Here is a 20,467-nt window from a genome sequence, read left to right on the forward strand (position 1 = left end):
TGCCTAAAATGAACAGAGACAACAAAAAACAAATAATGTAAATATAAAAGTGACATTAGTACAAGCAAAATGAAACATTTCCCGAGAGCTCACGTACGTACATATTACTTTTGGCACAACTAGGTTGTCCATATACATTGTTTCGTTAAGCAAGAAGATTTTTCTTTTGCTATTATGTTAATTTAATGTCAAGGGGAGGCAAGGTGACATTAAAAGACAATGGAGATGTAAGAAAGGTGTCAGGGAGGAGGAGGGAATGAAGAAAACAGAGAAGGCATGGCAAGGAAGTGAAAGGGTAAGAAGTGTTGTTTATTTTTGTGTTAATGAAATGATCCGATATGCACTACCACCTAATGGTATACAAAACCTGATAATATCAGGCAAAAAACTATAAAATTGTAATTAATAACCTCCAGATACAAGAGTAATACTGGGCTAGGTACTGTTCCAAAAGAACATCCTCCCTTCTATAATGATTAGACAACTCTATAATAAATACATCTATACAAAAGAATACAGAGTCTGAAGCCAATTTATATCAAACTGTATAACAACTTTATTTAAATATATAAAACAACAAACATGTTAAAAAGGTATATGACAGGAGAAACTCTATGTATAATAAACACAGAAAAACACCAAGAGAACCAGAAATTGAAATGTCAATCCCTATTGTATGGGCAACTGCAAGGGTAACACCTATATAGATTTAGATTACTGATACTCCATACAAGTGCTCATTAGTATGCGGGACATGCAACGTCCAGCAATAAAGTGTTGTAATAGAGAAATAGATGTAGACCATGCATTAAATAAGCATTAGATAAGTAAAGTGTTCTTACCCATAAAGGTGATCTCTGGTGATCTATGTGTGCGCCCCGACGCGCGTTTCGCAGTATCCACTTCCTCAAGGGGAGGAAGCGGATACTGCGAAACGCGTGTCGGGGCGCACACATAGATCACCAGGTGCACCAGAGATCACCTTTATGGGTAAGAACACTTTACTTATCTAATGCTTATTTAATGCATGGTCTACATCTATTTCTCTATTACAACACTTTATTGCTGGACGTTGCATGTCCCGCATACTAATGAGCACTTATATAGATTTAGATTACTGATACTCCATACAAGTGTTATCCTTGCAGTTGCCCATACAATAGGGATTGACATTTCAATTTCTGGTTCTCTTGGTGTTTTTCTGTGTTTATTATACATAGAGTTTCTCCTGTCATATACCTTTTTAACATGTTTGTTGTTTTGTATATTTAAATAAAGTTGTTATACAGTTTGATATAAATTGGCTTCAGACTCTGTATTCTTTTGTATAGATGAAAAAAAAAAAACTTTAAAAGCACATTGTACATTGTTTGACTAGGAGTCAAAACTGAGTTGAGGACTTTAGAATCTACATCTGTGGTCTTGGTTATTCAAGAGAGCAAAACAATGATCTAAAAAAACCCTCTTAAAACAGTACAGTAAAGGCCCTTTTACACGGGCCAATTAATCGGGCAAATGAGCATTCACAGAACACTCGTTCCCGATCATTGCCCTGTATAAACAGGGCAACGATCAGCTAATGAATGTGCCAACGCTTGTTCATCGGCTGATTGTATTATTTTAAATGCCGAAAATATTGTTGTCGATAGAAATGTATGTGGACAAATGATCGTAGTAATGAGCATTCGTCCCCATACTAGCTCCTTGTGAAAGGAACAAACGAGCACCGATGAACGAGCTGTCTTGTTGATCGGCTAATTGCATCGTTTATGCAGCCTAAAATATTATCGTTGTCGGCAGCACGTCTACCTGTGTAAACAGGGAAATGTGCTGCCGACGTTGATCGGAGCTCGTTTACACAGCCCACATCAGGCTGTGTAAGAAGACCGTATGGTACCCCCCCCTTAAAAAGCATAATAACATAGGGAAATGGGGAAAACCAAGGTAGAAGGATACAATAAATTCATATCTTTTTTCATTATAATTAGTTAAAAAAATCATTATTAACATCAGATTATCCTACAAAAAAAGGCGACATTACATGCCTAGACCAAAAAATTACATTCCACTAATGATAGAGTAATTCATGTATCTACACAACCAAAAATGAATACTAGTCAATTCATCACATTTACATCTATGTGTCTGTACCACTGCCCATTTGTGTCTTGATCAAAAAGTGAATGCATGTCCGTATAACTAATGTGACGGGACTGTGCAATATCTGCATGTTACAGCGTGCCTTATTGAAGGCTGTTGCATCTTCTTCATGAATCTATTATATAGCAAGTGAGTGGGACTGTGCAATATCTTGCGAATTTTGGCACTTGAATCTGCCTGTGTACTTTACTTAGTGAATGTATTTTGCTCTGATATACAACTATTTGGATCTGCACGTCCATGAGCGGACTTTTTTTTTTTACCAATTTTTCACTGGTTATCTTGTGTTCTATTTTTTGTATATAACTTAGTTAATTCTGATTTTTTTTTACTAATTATACTGAATAAAGATATTCATTCATTTTATCCCTCGAACCGAGTGCCATATTTTGCTCTTTGTTTTTCCCATATCCGTTCTTCCTATCTTATTTTTTCAAGAGAGCCACAATTTAGACCTCTTTTAGATCTCATGGTCTCCAAGTTGTACAGAGCTTTAATAGGGCACCCATGGAAGTTTATGGCCCCTACTGTGTGTCTTGGATTTGATACAGAGGCACGCAGATTTTTTTTCTGTTCGATTTATTCGGGACCTTTCGTTAACGTTTCATATGAGACATCATATTTTTGACTAATTATTTTGTCCAATATAATACATTTCTTAGGCTCCTCATTGCAAATTCTTGTGTTAGACTATTGTTCTGTTGTAGACACACCATGGAAGGCTGCACTGGATTTCAGTTTTGTAGTTTTGCACATTATAAATCAACTGTGAGTAAAGGCATAGGGCAAGTAAATGTAGAAATATAGAATGTATAGAGAACCAGTATAGAATGTATATAGAATATATATAGAACCAGTATAGAATGTATATAGAATATGTATAGAACCAGTATAGAATATATTGAATATATATTTGACCAGTATAGAATATATTGAATATATATAGAACCAGTATAGAATGTATGTAGAATATATATAGAACCAGGATATAGCGTATATAGAACCAGTATAGAATGTTTCTAGAATATATATAGAACCAGTATAGTGTATATAGAACCAGTATGGAATATATATAGAACCAGTATAGAATATATATAGAACCAGTATAGAATGTATAGAGAATATAAATAGGACCAGTATAGAATGTATATAGAACAAATACAGAATGAGAAATCAGGCAAAATCTGAAATCATTCCAGATTAGACCCTGGTATCTTGTCTGAGATGAAAGTGATCTCCACAAGCATGTTCTCTTACTGGAAGAGAACAATGGGCTGGGAATGTGCAATAAAGGAAATGCACTAGAAAAAACACAAGATGCTTTTATATTCAAAACACAAACAAAACATTGTTTGATTTTCGGTTCATTGGACAGGAAGTTCCTGTATCTCATCCCGACTCCATACAGCAGCCTTTGCCTACATCGTCAGAAGAATGTAGTCCCACGTCTCGTTCCCTTTTGTGTCATTCTGATGCAGACGGCATTTTATCTTCAAAGGAACATTAAGTTTGATCTGATATTTCCTCTCCTGAAAAACGTAAGTTGCTCTAACCAATGCCCTAACAATGGTACAAGAGTCACATCAGAGCCCTCTCCGTCTATTGTCAACTGGCATGTGTAGCAGAGAATTTTCAAGTACACTACAAGTCGTTAGTCCATTGTCCGGGGAATTTCAAGGTCTATAGGGACCTATCAAGACAGGAATAAATCAGGAGACAACCCTAAGTATGTATAGTAACTCCAATCTTCCTTCCCTGTATTCTCTTCAGAGTTCACAAAAGAAAAAGAGGACAACGTTTATCAAATTTTTCGATTGATACTACACGCATACCAGTCATAACAAGACACTAAAGAAACAACTTCCATGAAATTCTACATTATCACAATAAATGCTATCTAGTGTTACTTTAAATAATAAAATGTCCAATTAAAAGCTAAATTAATAAAATACCCAATTCTAAAGGACTTACTCTGCAATTTCTGGTGAAGCCTATCAGAAGAGACAAGGGGGTTCACAAGATTTAAGACCGTTTTACACGTGCCAATGATCGGGCGAACGAGCGCTCGTAGGAATGCTCATTCCCGATCATTGCCCAGACAGCAGCGATCAGTTTATGAACGAGCAAACATTCGTCTACTGATCACATCTTTTATGCGGACAAAAAAAGGGTCACTTGTCAGCAGCACATCTCCCCATGTAAACGGTATGTGCTGCCGATGAGATGCAAAATTTTTTGAGGACGAATGATTGTATTAACGATTGTTCGTCCCCATGCTATCCTACCATTGCTCCATGTAAATGGAGCTAAACGAGCACCGATTGACCTAACATTGTTGATCATCAGATTAACAGATTAGACTTGCTCTAATCACTGCCTGCTTCCAAGAGGAGGTTAGGGTAGTGCCCATCTGTAAGCTCTATTGTCTCTTCTAACAAGCCAAGAAGGATTTTTGACGAGCGACGCGGTCTATTTGCATTTTTTTTTTGCACTCGTTTTTTTGCTTCGATTGGCACATTTGAGGGCTTTTTAGTAGGTATAGATACATCCACTAGGTACTCATTATTAGGCCTCATGTCAACAACCATAATAAGCTCCCGCTCCATTCAGAGTCTAAGAGACAGATCACCGAGTACAGCGCATGCTCCATTCATACTACTCTTCATGGCGGTCGTGCAGTGAGGGGACTAGTGATCATTGGGTCCCAGCGGTGGGGCCAGAAGTGATCAGACGTTTATCACATACCCTGTGGATAGGTGATAAATGTTGATTTTTTTGTACCAACCCCTTCAACATAATAATTACATTGCAAGACATTTTCAACCCAAAAAACAGTTATTATGGTAAATCTATTTAATAGAATACAGATTTGTGAGTCTTTTGAAAGGGTTACTCAAAGTTCTGAGTGATCCAGGGATCTGTGGTCCTTAATGTTGCCTATTCACTACATGGCGGCCTACAGCAGTCAATCTGCCCGCGATAATGTGGTGGATTGTTTTGGATGCTGGTTTGTTTGATACTGTTTACGAATAGGATGTCAAACTGAAGAACTTGTCAGAGTTACAAGGAAGCAAATTAGCTCTGCAAATAAGCGAGATTAGGTACAAAGCAGCTGTTAATATATTGCAGACACCTGAACCGGTGTAACCAAGGAAAGTCGGGGTAGTCTTTAAACAAGTTAAGATTTGTATTCTGTGAGCACGTCGTGCTTTGTGTGGCAAGGTATATACAAACAGCAAGACAAAAAGACCATCATACTGTGCAAACTCTACAGAGGTAATCACATCTGGTGGAGATTTAGCTTCTAAAGTACAAGCAGGTTTGGCAGGTGATAAAATATATTTAAGGAGGAAAGTATTTAGCATCAAGATAAATAACATAATGGGAGTGTCGTGTACTATACCGTGCTGTGGGTATTCTTGTAGAACGCTGATTAATGAGAATTCCGGCAATTGAATGATTACGCACTTGGTAGAAAATATATAAATATGTTTTCAAAAATACTCAATTTGGAAAGCACAGTGCTGTGAAAAAGTATTTGCCCCTCATCGGATTTCTCCTATTTTTAGTCATTTGTCTCAAAATGTTTCAGATCATTCAGATAATTTTAATATAAGATAAAGACAAACACAACTAAACACAAAATGCAGCTTTTAAATGATCCTTACATTTATTGATGATAATGATAATTGTCCGCCTAAACCGAATAACTGGTTGTGCCACCCACCCTTATTTGCAGAATTGTCTTAATTCGGCTTAATTGGAGGGTTTCCGAGCATGAACTGCCCGTTTAAGGTCTTGCCACAGCATCTTAATGGGATTCAGGTCAGGACTTTGACTTGGCCACTCCAAAAACGTAATTTTGTTTCTTTTGAGCCATTCAGTGGTGGACTTGTTTGGGGGCTTCGGATCGTTGTCCTGCTGCATAACCCAACTGTGCTTGAGCTTAAGGTCACAAACTGATGGGCGGACATTCTCCTTCAGAATTTTCTGATAGAGAGCAGAATTCGTGGTTCCATCAATTATCACAAGTCGTGTAGGTCCTGCAGAAGCAAAGTATCCCCAGACCATCACACTACCACCACCATGTTTGACTGTTGGTATGGTATTCTTATGGTAGAATGCAGTGTTAGCTTTGCGTCAGATGTAACGAGACCCATGTCTTCCAAAAAGTTCCACCTTTGGCTCATCTGTCCACAGAATATTATCCCAAAGGTCTTGGTAGTCATCTAGATGTTTTTTGGCAACTGTGAGATGAGCCTTTGTATTCTTTTTCGTCAGCAGTGGCTTGCTACTCTACCATAGATGTCACTTTCTTATTGTGAAATCAGATATATTGACCTTGACTAAGGCTCATGAGGCCTGCAGTTCTTTAGATGTTCGTCTGAATTCTTTTGTGACCTCCTGGATGAATCGCTGATGTGCTCATGGGGAAATTTTGGTAGGCCAGCCCCTCCTGGGAAAGTTCTCCACTATTTGAAGCTTTCTCCGTATGTGGATAACGGCTGTCACTGGGGTTCGTTGGAGTCCCAGAGCCTTAAAGGAACAGTGTCATCACAATTTTTTTTTAAATATGTTAAAGATGTTAGTGCTTTATTAAAAACGTTTGGATTAATTTGTGTGTTTGTGTGTTACTTTTTCTTATTTTTACACTTTTTCTTCCCTATGGGGGCTGCCATTTTTTTTTCCATTTCTGTATGTGTCGATTAACGACACATACAGACATGGAATACGGCAGCCACAGTCCCATAGGGACTGCAAACGGGTCCCGTCCCATCCACTTCTGTGTACGCCGTCTGTGTGGGAACTGCGCATGCGCCGCTCCCACACAGTCCAATTTGAAATGCGCGCCGTCCGGCGCCATTTTCCTGTGGACCGGAAGTCGCGGCCGGACAGTAAGATTACTACTTCCGGTCGCGGCTTCCGGACTTGTGCACTTGGACCAGCGGCAGCAGATGGAGCGGACAGGCCGGAGGGAGCCGCGGCGGCAGGAGCAGGTAAGAGATTTCTATGTATGTTCGTGTTTGTGTGTGTTTACTACTGTATGTAAACCTACTACACTGTGTGTTAGCTCAAAAAATGGCGACACACAGTGTAGGAGGTTAGACCGTTCAATCCCCTCGTTTATCCCGGCACTAGCCAGGATAAAGGAGGGGGGGGATTCTCAGAGCTCACTAGAGCGAGTGCTTTTTTCCCAATTTTGCAGCAAAAAGCAATGTGGTTGCTTTACCACATGCAATGCTGCAATTTTGGGAATAGCTCCATCTAGTGACCAGCACTGGGAAATATTATAAATTAGAATCTAATTTAAAATATTTCCTGACTCGTGAAAAAAAATAAAAAAATGTGAACAATGTTTAATCACCTACACACTAAATGTTTAATTAAAAAAAACATGTTTTGCTGGCAACACATTCCCTTTAACAATGGCTTTGTAACCCTTTCCAAACCAGTAGATTTCAATGACTTTGTTTGGCATCTGTATTCGAATCTAGAACGTGGCATCATGTGCTGCTTTTTAGACCTCTAGCCACTTCACATTGCCAGATAGCGTCTATTAAAAGTGATGTTTAGATTCAACAGGTCTGGCAGTATTCATGCCAGGATGTGTCTAGTGAAATTTAACCCAATTTTCAATTGAATTTGGTTAACTGGCTGATTTATAATCAAAGGGGCAATTACTTTTTCACATAGGGCCAGGTAGGGCGGAACAGCATTTTTCCTTCTATAAAGCAGTTAACTACAGCATTTTGTGTTTACTTGGGTTGTCTTGGTCTAATATTAAAAGTAGTTTGATGATCTGAAAGATTCACATGACAAATGTGAAAAATAGAAGATGGGGGCAAATACTTTTTCACAGCACTGTATACGAGAAAAGATTCTGGCACTGTGCATCTAGTAAGCAGCTTAAGCTACCCATACACCAGTGACTTTAGACGGCCAAAAAAGGGCAATTTAGACCATTCGCTGCTGACTGTCAGCACCTTTTTGCCTGAATGCGGCTTACAGAAATCCATGCGGATGCTGCAGAAACAACCCCATTCAGATGTATGGAACGAATTTTCGGTCCAACAAATCTGCTGCATGTGAATATACCCTTAGGGCTGGCACTGCCGACCTGTTCCACTGGGGCCTTAGGTTTGCCCAGGAAAACATGGACACAATAGAGTTTGCATTTTCTTCCTCTGTTTCCTTTCCAAAAATGTGTTTAGGTTAGCTGGCTTGACCTTAGATTGTTTACGCTTGAGAGAGGTAAATTAAGGGGTTCTTACACTGGGCGATTTTCCAGGAAGACATGCGTTCATATAACACTCGTTGCTGATAATTTCCCTGTGTAAACAGGGCAGTGATCAGCAGATGGACGAGCAAACGCTTAATCATCTGCTGATCGTATTGTTTTAAAAAAGTTAAATATTATCGTTGTCGGCAGCACATCTCCCTGTGTAAACAGGAGACGCACTGCCGACCTGATGACGTACAGGGACGAGCGATCAGAGTAACGACCGCTCGTCCCCATCCATAGCTCCGTGTAATAGGGCAAACAAGCGCCGATCAACGATGTCTTGTTGTCTGTAAAAGGGCCTTTAGACATTGCATTCTCTTTGCAAGATATATAGGTGCTGTATAAATATATAATTGTCAAGTAGATTCTGACCATACGGCAACCCTTAATGCAGTGATCTCAAATCTGTGGTTCTCCAGCTGTTATAAAACTACAACTCCCAGCATGCCTTGACAGCTAACGGCTATCGGGGCATGCTGAGAGTTGTAGCTTAACAACAGATGGCGAGCCAAAGATTGGAGATCACCGCCATAAGAACTGGTATGTAAAACCTACAGATCTCCAGCTGTTCTACGAATTCCAATTTCAGCATGCTAGGATTGTAGTTTCACGAGAGTAATAAACTGCTGGTATCACTTGAGTCTCTTTTCTTAAATCAGGACACTTTGGTCTGAATGAAAACTTTTAGGATTTGTACATTGTGCAGTTTCCAGCTGAGAAGAAGATCTGTGAATGGGGACCATGATCAGTAAAAAACATCTGTTACTGCTGTGAGTCAGGGTGTTCAACAGATGTAGCACAGGGATAATGTCCCTTTTATTTGCTTTTTCTCAAGTCTATCCATTCTTCTAATTTTTTCGAATTTTATATCATGATCGTCATTGACTTTCAGCTCGATTAGACAATAATGGAAAATGACTACTGGAAATAAGATAGAAACACTTAGCAAATCCAATGTTTCTCCATTTCAAACTGTAGGTGAACGCTTTGCTTATCAAGAGTAAATAAAGTCAAACTTCCATGTGTGATTTTACGATCTCTTAGGCCTAGTGTACACAACCGTGTTTTTTTGTCTGTGTGCTATCCGCAATTTTGCGGATAGCACACGGACTCATTAATTTATGTGGTCCCATCCACACGACCGCGATGTTCACGGATCCGTGTGGGGCCGCAATAACTCAGGACATGACATTTTATTGTCCGTATTTGTGGATTATGTGACCTACTCAGGGTTGGGACAAACTGGTGAATTCCAGTCTTCCCTTTTTTTTTTGCAGATCCGTATATACTGATGACACACGGATGCACTACGAAAGTTTTTTTGCGGACAAATGGACCTCAAATACCGACAGCAGATCCGTGGCCTTGCGGACCACAAAAACACCACGGCCATGTGCATTAGGCTCCAGCATGAATTTTTATTACTGATCTTAGTACGGAGTACTGACGGCGGGACGTCACTAGGAAGGAAACCTGTGCCTTACCATTGGTGGTGAACTTACAACTCCCTGCGGCTGTCAAGACACACGTTGCCTCAGGTTGCAGACTACTGAGTTTGTAGATGGATTGCAGGAGTAGTCTTGCAGGATTTCTAGATCCCATAAGACCCATTACATGGTTACAGAATGTATGTCCACAGCATTTAAAAACGGATATTGTATTTAGAACTATGTAGCCTCAATCTAAAAGCAAAAAAAAAGTTTAAAAGGGGTGTCCAAGATTAGAAAAAAAATGGTGTTTATGTCCTCAGAAATAGCACCACTCTTGTCCAATGGCAGTGTCTGGTATTGAAGGTCAGCCCCATTCAAGTGAGTTGCAATACCAGACACAGCCTATGAGCAGGAATGGCGCTGTTTCTGAAATAACAAAAGAAAAGCAGAGACCATCTCTTCTAAAACCTGTAATATTTTTGTATAATTCCTGAGTATTCATTTTACTTCACCTTTATTGCACAGTTATCTAAGACCAGAAAAAAACTCCTCCACTCATTTACTACTGGACTGTATTTTAGTTGCAGGGATTTTAGTGTTTGATCCATAGGTCCTAATGGTTTTGAATAAAGGGAATATTTCGGGCTGTCAGGTCATGTTAAGTTGTTTTCTCATAGTATTGATTAGCGTTCTATTCTGTTTCTCCGCAGCAGACCACCCACAGACCCTTCATTACCACACTCGGCTGGAGAGCACACTCCACTGAAAGTCAAGTTTGATTTGGCCTCCTAAAGAAATACGAGCTACATTCAAACCCACTCCTATTGTGCTGGGAATACAAGAGTCGGTGACCTGGATAACATTAACCAAGAAATCAGTGTCTTGGACCAGGTGCGATACAATAGTCCACCTTTCTACTTTGTACTTTATGCTCCTCCAGCTGTCAAGATTGCAAAATAGTTTTGCTTCATCTGCAGTGGTCAGCAGATGAAGGTCACCTCTTACTGCAGAGCAAATGATGGTGCAGAGTTTATTGGGCGCAGTCACTACACGAAATGAAGGTCAATGTGTGAACCGTTTAGAATGAAAAATAGAGAACTGGACTCAACCTGTCTTCTAATAAAGATTAAAGATTGCTACCCTAAGGTAGGGCCAGAGCTACACCTATACTTTTTGTAGTGCCGCTGATTGATTTTAACTATTGGTCTACAGCTACAGTCCAAATGAATACATTGAGTTACATGTAATCTTGTGGACTGTAGCTGTCACTCATGAGTTAAATAAATCAGTAGCGCTACAAAAAGTCTTGGTGTAGCCCTCGCCTAAAGTTACAAGACAACATAAAGTCAGTTACATTTTTGCAATAGTTGCAAGGTAGCATGAGCTGGGACTGCAACAGTGCCATGACTTGTGCAACTTCATGTCACTATGAAGCTCTAGACTAAGTACTGAAATAAAACTTACGAACATGTCTTTTTTAGTAAATACTTGTATTTCCCATGAAACAATAATTCTGGAACATCTTTTCTTAGAACGCTGTTTTTCTGTTCCTCTCTTATTCCTCCTGGAAATGTATGAATAAATTGACAACTTGGCCTTACCATTCCCTTGACAAAGGGGTGTATCTCTACATTGTGTGAAACTGTCCATTCTGTCGTGACCTTTTTAGATTGTGTAGAGACACACCCTACTGATAAAAGGGAATGGAAACGCCCAGTTGCAAATTTATTCATACATTTCCAGGAGGAATAACAGAGGAACGGTACAATGTAGAGTTGTAAGAAAATATGTTGAAGCATTGTAATTTCATGGGGAATACAAGTATTCACTACAACAGACCGGAGACCGGAAAGGTCCTCTTAAAATAACAAAAAAGGATGTGTTAAGGTCACATTAGATCTAACACCTTTCAATACGTATATCATTTTGCAAGGCTACGGTGTTCATTTATGGGCAAGTGAGTTTTGACTGACAACAAATAAACCTTTTGCTACCAACAGATCACATTATTTTCGCTACAGAGAGTTAGGGCATGACCACACATATCGGAATTCCTCCGCAACTGTCCGCATCAATGCCGCACCTAATCCGGGTTGCGGATTACGGCTGCGGATCTGCACAAAATGTGCAGAAAATTGATGCGGACTAGCTGCTGCGGACTGCGGGAAAAGTGCTTCCCTTCTCCCTATCAGTGCAGGATAGAGAGAAGGGACAGCACTTTCCCTAGTGAAAGTAAAAGAAATTCATACTTACCGCCCGTTGTCTTTATGACGCGTCCCTCCTTCGGCATCCAGCCCGACCTCCCTGGATGACGCGCCAGTCCATGTGACCGCTGCAGCCTGTGCTTGGCCTGTGATTGGCTGCAGCCGTCACTTACACTGAAACGTCATCCTGGGAGGCCGGACTGGAGACAGACGCAGGGAGTTCTCGGTAAGTACGAACTTCATTTTTTTTTACAGATACATGTATATTGGGATCGGTAGTCACTGTCCCGGGTGCAGAAACAGTTACTGCCGATCGCTTAACTCTTTCAGCACCCTGGACAGTGACTATTTACTGACGTCTCCTAGCAACGCTCCCGTCATTACGGGAGCCCCATTGACTTCCTCAGTCTGGCTGTAGACCTAGAAATACATAGGTCCAGCCAGAATGAAGAAATGTCAAGTTAAAAAAGCAAGACGCATCCGCAGCACACATGACATGTGCATGACAGCTGCGGACTTCATTGCGGAACTTTGAATCTCCATTGAAGTCAATGGAGAAATTCCGCCATGAGTCCGCCACTGCTCCGCAACAGACAGAGCATGCTGCGGACACCAAATTCCGCTCCGCAGCCTATGCTCCGCAGCGGAATTGTACGCATCGTGTAAACGAACACTGCTAAATTAAAGTGAAAGTCAATGGAGAAACGGCTCCGCTGCGGATTAACGCTGCGGAGTGTCCGCAGCGGAATTTAAGTGAAATTCCGCCATGTGTGAACCCGCCCTTACTGAACATTTGCGGGTGCTTTAAATACAACTTCTAAAAGCTCCACACACGTCCCAGAAGTAAGAACAGTGCGAGTTTTGAAGTGGTTTTAAACGGTTTGTGAGTCAGTGTCTGTATGGAGAAGAAGGTCTTTATATTTATGCTTCTTGCCTGGGGCCACAGTCGGAGTCTGAGTTGTGGGGACAGTGAGTATCTGTAGATATTTATATGTGAAGATGAGGATAGAGCATATGGTAGCCATAATGCATCCTCAGGAGAACGGACTGAAGAACGCGAATTCAGATGTCATTGATCGGGTTTTCTCTCTGAAAGAGGTAAACTACATAGACAGCAGTTCCACCCCGAAATACAATAATCAACTCCAATTTGTAACCCAAGTAGTAAATTGCTTTCAGATCGAAGAGCAGCACCACTCTTGTCCATGGGCTGTGTGTGGTATTGCAGCTCAATTGCATTCACTTGAATACCAGACATAACCCATGAAAGAGTGGCGCTGTTTCTGGTAGTAGGCAGCCATTTTTTCTAATCTCATACAACCGCTTTAAATTATCCACATTGTTTCTTCCATGCAGGTCATACCCTACTGGTAGGTGTGAATTTTGGAACATGTAACGCAGCTGCAGATGGCACGTAGAGACTTTCCGCGCAGTGGAGGAAAACGTGAGCTGGGGCTTTAAACGTATGCAAATTCTAGTTGTTTCGTTTTTTTTCTTCAATCTTCAAGAACATTTGATGAAAATCTGAACTTCCTGCTGCCAGAAAACTCACATTTTCCAGTAATTTATGACAAAACTATTACCCCCAAATCACACGAGGGTCAAAGATATCAAACGGAACAATATTATTCACAGATGTTACATGTTGCCAGCATATTAGTCTGAATTTAACCTACAAGATATCAAATACATTCAGCATTCGGAGAGGTAAGTCAACATTTTCTATGGCTTCCTGCCAAAAACCCTAATAAAGTATTAGTCTGCTACTGGCAAAACTGGCCCCGAAATTCACAGAAATGTAAGAGTGTAGACTCATAACTTGACAGAAATCCAAAACCACACAAAACAGCAAGTAAAGGGGATACTATCAATCACAGCAGGGAGTTATGAAACCCGTTCTTGTTATATATATATATCTACAAAGTAGCAACTATTAGATTGTTTTTACAGGGAAACATACATAATATAGGTGTACCTAAACTTACACTTAGGATATCTCTGGTTAATTCCTCATAGATCATAAAGTAGAAAGAACGTGTTTCTTGTGTAAATGTGTAAGACAATGAATCAACCTTTGGAGTTTGATAAAAAAAAAAAATCCACTAAGGTTTCCAAGTAAACATTTGAGTATGTTTTGTTGTATGGAAACAAGAACTATACGACCAGAAAGGTGCCGACATGAAAATCCTTCCCTATTCCTTCACCCAGGGCCGGCCTTAGGATAGATGGCGCCCTGTGCGAAATGATCTTTCGGCGCCCCAACCCCATCATTAAAAAAAATGCCCCATAAAAAATTTATAATGCCCCCATACAGTATAATAATAATATTTAATAATAGATTACAACCCCTTCAAGGACACAGTATTTTGTCCTCTAATTGTGCCCACATTATTATGCCCCCTGTAGTAACCTTACACAGTATAATGTCCGCTTAGTGGCCACCACACAGTATAGTGCCACCCTGTAGATTTTGCCATACAGACTCCCTGTAGACAGTGCCATAATCCCCTACCTCCTCCTTGTAGATCGTGCCATACAGCCCCCCCCCCACCTCCCCCTTGTAGACAGTGCCGCCAAACAAAAACAAAAATTGTACTCACCTAAGCCCTATTCCCACGACGGGATCCTTGCGTAGGCTTTGTCGTGATCCTGTAGCCTAGTAAAGAGTTTCCCAACCTTTATGGACTCGAGGCAGCACTGGAAAAGTAACATTTCCTCAGGGCACCTGTACAAAAAATTGTTCCGAGAAAGACAGAAAATGGCTAAAAAGCGTTGTTTGGCTTTTTTTTTTTTGCGTTTTTTCTTAAGCCATTGTAGCTAATGCAAAAGACGCAGGCAAGAAAGCTCCAAACGGGCGCCACAGGTATTTTCTGCCTCCTATTAACTTCAATTGGAGGTCAGAGGTGGAAACCACTTGAAGACCATCAGCCCCGCACTCACAGTAAAATTACCATCAGCCCCCCCCCCCCACTCTCAGTAAAATCACCATCAGCCCTCCACTCACGGTAAAATGACCATCAAACCCCACTCACAGTAAAATTACCAACAGCCCCCATTCACAGTAAAAATACCATAAGCTCACCACTCAGATTCCCCCTGTAGATAGTGCCACACAGCCCCTTGTAGCCCCTTGTAGGTAGTGCCACACAGCCCCTTGTAGGTAGTGCCACACAGCCCCTTGTAGGTAGTGCCACACAGCCCCCTTGTAGATAGCGTCACACAGCCCCCTTGTAGATAGCGTCACACAGCCCCCTTGTAGATAGCGTCACACAGCCCCTTTGTAGATAGCGCCACACAGCCCCTTTGTAGATAGCGCCACACAGCCCCCTTGTAGATAGCGCCACACAGCCCCCTTGTTGGTAGTGCCACACAGCCCCCTTGTTGGTAGTGCCACAAAGCCCATAGCTCCCTTGTAGGTAGAGCCACACAGTCCACTTGAAGATAGCAACCCCCCTTTCCTGTAGATAGCGCCACTGTAGCTCCCTGAAGGAGCGGAATCCCCGTGTGGCCGAGCATTCTGCTCCTGGAGCGCTCCGCTTGATTTCTGTCCATATATGGACAGTGACATCAGGGGAAACTCCTGAAGCGGAATCCCAGTCCACAGCGTTGCCGACGCTGTGACCAGGGATTCCACTCCAGGAGAAGCTCCTGTCGTCTGTGTCGTCATTGACTTCTCCTGGCGTGGAATCCCCGGTCACAGCGTCTGCAACGCTGTGGACGGGGATTCCGTTTCAGGAGTTTCCTCTGATGTCACTGTCCATATATGGATAGAGAAATCAAGGGGAGCGCTCCAGCAGCGGAATCCCCGGCCACACGGGGATTCCGCTCCTTCAGGGAGCTACAGTGGCGCTAGTAGACAGCAGAGCAGGGAGATACCAGCGGTAGCGATATAGTGCCGTCGCTACCGCTGTAGCAGTGGCTGCTAGCGGCGCCGCCACCCATGGGGGGGCCTGGCACGGGCGCCCTCATTCCTGGTGTCGCCGCTGGCAGCCGCTATGGCTGCTATAGCGGTAGCAACGCCACTGAGTGAAGAAGCGCCCGGGCGGAAACCCGACTGACGAGTCGCCAGGCCCAGGTGCTTCTGAAACAAGCAGGGGAAGGGAGCCAGCGCAGCGCCCCCTTCCATCTGCTGGAATGATGCGCCCCGTGCAAAGGCACTGGTCGCACACCCCTAAGACCAGCCCTGCCTTCACCTGCTACATGGGAATTACAAAGCCCGTGCCATAGAATGCTAGAAATAATACAGAAATATTTTCACAAAAACATTATAGATATTTTTTAACTCAAATGAAATATTTAAAAAAAAAAATTACTTTCACTAGTATAACAATCTATAGCTCAAAGTCTTCAGCAATGGCAAATGTACCAAAGAAACAGTCCATATGGGCATTATGGATGAGGGGGTCTTACCTCAGGTTGGACCCAGCCCGCTTCCTCATTGCTTGACCTTGCTAAGAAAAAGGGGAAATTGGCCTGATGATCATATTGGCCTTCCTTCCTACAGGTGGTGGGAACAAACAAGTGCTGGGCCCTACTGTGATGGGTGTGTGTATCAGAATCAGCTGGGTGTCCTATTAAAATTTTTACTTTTGGACCCCATCTCTATATCTCTAAAAATTAATTTCTGTTGTCTGTTGCATGTTCTTTATGGACGGCCAAACGACTGGACCAATCTGCACATGAGAAAACTCACGCGCTTGCTAAGGTTTAGACCAGGTTTCAGCTCTCTAGAACCTACCGTTCTCAAATATTCACAAAAGCAAATATGACACCACTGGCTTCCACATCAAGGACCTAGATATCATATCAGATGACCTGTATTAGCTAATAGAAGCTCGTAAGTCCTTCATTCTTAGCCTCATTCACATACACACAATTTTAGACAAGGTTTCCATAACAACAAAGCCATTTTTCTTTACTCGACATGTTACTCGCCGTAAACGAACTGGACCTATACTAGATTTGGGCATTCTCATAAATTTAAACCCTTTCATACCAGTCATGCCTCCAAAAAGGAACCCTGCACTTAAACGAAAGACTCCTGTGATAAAGAGCATGGCTTCTGCCCGTGCTGCTGAAATCTCTCAACAGAACCAAGCCCGTGGATTTCAGCATTCTCATCAATTGAACCCGTTTCAGACCAGTCATGCCTCCAAAAAGGAACCCTGCACTTGGACTTTATTGGATATGTTGGCTTTATATCAGTAGGAAATTAAGTTTTTAACCAGACACACAAACAACAAACAAATGGACCAGTGTGAAGCCGGGTAACTCTGCTATTCTATATTATAAAAGGCAATGTTTGTCCTCTATAGGCATCCAAACGCCTGAACCATTTGACCCCAAATTTGGCACATGGGTACATTGGGTGTTCAGGAAGGTTTTCGTAAAGGTCCCGACCTTGCTGTTGTTCTCTGTTATCAGCCATTATCACATGATCACGATCCAATACGATAAAAGCGAATACAGACATTCACTTTTAGAGTAAATATTTTTTTATCTGGCAGTATCAGGTAGTGCACTTTACAAGATAATCCTAGATGGAAAGATACAGGGGAGCGGTTACTAATAGCAACCAGTCAGATTACTGAAGGCCAGGAGGAAAGCTACATTACTAGCTGCAGAGACTCCTCTTGCCCAACTGCAAGCCGATCAAATGTGTCATACTGCTGCTCGAGCTGCTGAAACACCTCAGCAAACTCGGGCTCTCTCAGCAACAGATCAGACAGGTGGCTCTCAGAAGCGCAGAGACTCCTGCCGAACCCAGGCCAGAAAGCAAGCTGATAGAGCACATCATGTTCAGTTTGCTAATGAGTGGGCTTTCATGCATGATGCAGTTTTCAATTATGATCCAACCATAGCCTAATCAACAGGCTCTGTCACAGTCTTATGACTCCATTTCCTACCAGTTTAGCTGTTAGATATTTAGGAAGTTAAAATTGAAATAAACAGTGTGTAACTGCTGGATTATATAGGGCTACTAGCAATTTCCCTGTAAACGAAGAAATTATGAGGGCATGGTTTAGACTCCTGGGCACCATTGGAACAAATCCAATGAATACACAAACAGACAGACAGACAGACCGACACGTTATACCCGGGCAGCGCCGGGTACATTTTCTAGTCTCTAATATTTTTAGAAGTCTACCATTACACACCTTGTAAATATGTTCACTATATACACATGCCTTCTAGAAGATATTTACAATTAAAATTCTTCTAGATCATTCTGTGTCTCGCAGCCACGCCAAAAAGTAAGGAAGCGACAATCGCCCTAAGGCATAAGAAGGTTAGGGCGTGTAGGTGAATTATCTTCTAGATCTAGAGGCTCAGCATGGGAACTGTGCCCATGGTATCAGTTCAACAATTCACTACCCACAACAGAATTTACGCCTCGATTTCCACATCTTGTTATAGTGATTTATGGTGAATCAAACAGATTGACGGTTATGGTTTGATCTGCACAGTGCTCATATACTACAGAAATGTGCATATGGGAGTAAAGAAAAATACTATCAGTCCCGACCTAAGATCAGCACATTAACAGCCCAGAGATGGCATATTTAATCGCCATTGTGAGTATTCAACATCCATACTGTGGAGCTAGCACTGGATGTAGCACATACAGACTCATATTCCCATCATGCACACTCATGTTCATTTCAAAGAACCCCCTCCAAACATCACCATGGCTCCACAGCTATGGACTTTTGCTGCATCCAAAATGGGGGCGCTACTGTTAACGGTAAGGGTACAAAGACAACTTTGGTTTGCGCTATGATCTTGGACGCAATAGTGGACCACTGACTACTCCATGATTCCACCCATGAATGTAACATGTGCAATCTTTCACCAGAAGTTACAGGTTATTGACTCCACTGGACTAATGGCATTGTATGGGACTGTGATATTTTTCACGACTTTTTCGATTTATGTTTTTTAGAAGTATCACACTTTGTCAATTTAGTTGCACTGACTTTCTAATATAGCTTTTGATTAAAACCACAGCACCGCTATCTGACCTGGGCTCCTGACTGGTAATGCCATTACATGTAAAGTGCTTTATAGCCTAGCAATACAATTTAGAAAATAATTACTTAATGTAAGATTATCCTTCTTGAAACACTTATCTAGTGTAGACACAAGATAGACTGCAGGATTCGAGATTACAGCAGGAACTCCGCATCCAGAAATTATTATTATTTATATAGTACCTGTATATTCTATTTTTAATATTACATTTTCTATTCTACATTTTACAACAAGAAATAAACATAACACCCACATATAATATACACAGGCGCCGGCTGTTTTGTTGGTTGGGTTTCTCATCTAAGCTACTGGCATGCACCAGAGATTGATCCCACAAAGTGAATGGGAGATGGATCCCAGAATGTTCTTGAAATAATAAAGATCTAGACCAATGGTTTCTGACCTGTGGATGTCAGGGCATGCTGGGATTAGTAGTTCGGAGATCAAGAATCTATACATTCACATTTTAGCAAGTATGTAACCAATAAAACATCACCCATAAACAGATCGGGTAAAGCCCCGCGGAGCGGCATTGAACCGGCACGGTTCTTAAATTGCTTGTTAATGGCCACGCAGTCTTGCGGGTACAACTTCTGGTTACCTGCAAAATCGTGCAGGTCAACAACAATTTTATGGGCCACGAAATTTGACGGATCAATGCCACCCTGAGGGGGCCTCACCCTTACAGAGAGTGAAACAGCTTACAAACTGGTTGACTACCGGTGAAGTCTCACTTTTCAGTGGTTTTATTAATTGTATAATCAGTGGTCCAGTTCCTAAAGGAAATATATGTTACCTCAGCAATAACACGGTTTGTTTAAATCCAATTAACATGGTTGAGATGTTTGTACTTTAGGGTGGCCACTGTCCTTAATAGAGAGGTTACAAGGTTCATTTGGAGGGGCTGGGAGTTTATCAGTTTGGCAGCCAGTGTTACCACGCTTTGCTGACTTAAAAGCCGCTCTGATCATCCGTAACCAGAAAGTAATTAGCAGAACGTTGTTTGAAGTCCCTTGTGAAATCAGGTCAGTCTTAATCATTTTGCCAAAGGACTCTGACCCCAGTCTCAACCACGTAGAGAAATTACAGGTCCGTTCTAAATCATACTGTTTACCTGAACCAGTCTACCAGAATTATGGAGATTTCAAGTCATACATTTCTAGTTCCCTTACGAGAAAATAATCAGAGACAATATCAACAAATCATGAACTAAAAGTTTACATCCAGAATTTCATCTAAGGCCTCATGCACATGGCTCTTTACAGGGGCACTCATAGTCCACACAGCTCCATAGTCCTTGTGTAAGGAATCGGAGGCATTCGGTGGTACACTATAACCCCATAGACGTCTTTGGCTAC

General features: G+C 41.6%; 1 protein-coding gene across 3 annotated transcripts in view; it reads right to left on the bottom strand.

Annotated features, from left to right (window-relative positions):
- ARHGEF3 (Rho guanine nucleotide exchange factor 3) overlaps positions 1–20,467 on the bottom strand; it is a 268,161-nt gene that overhangs the window by 19,151 nt on the left and 228,543 nt on the right. The gene's annotated exons all lie outside the window — the stretch shown is intronic.

The sequence above is a fragment of the Rhinoderma darwinii genome, chromosome 7 (genome assembly GCF_050947455.1).
Source record: "Rhinoderma darwinii isolate aRhiDar2 chromosome 7, aRhiDar2.hap1, whole genome shotgun sequence".
Taxonomy (NCBI): domain Eukaryota; kingdom Metazoa; phylum Chordata; class Amphibia; order Anura; family Rhinodermatidae; genus Rhinoderma; species Rhinoderma darwinii.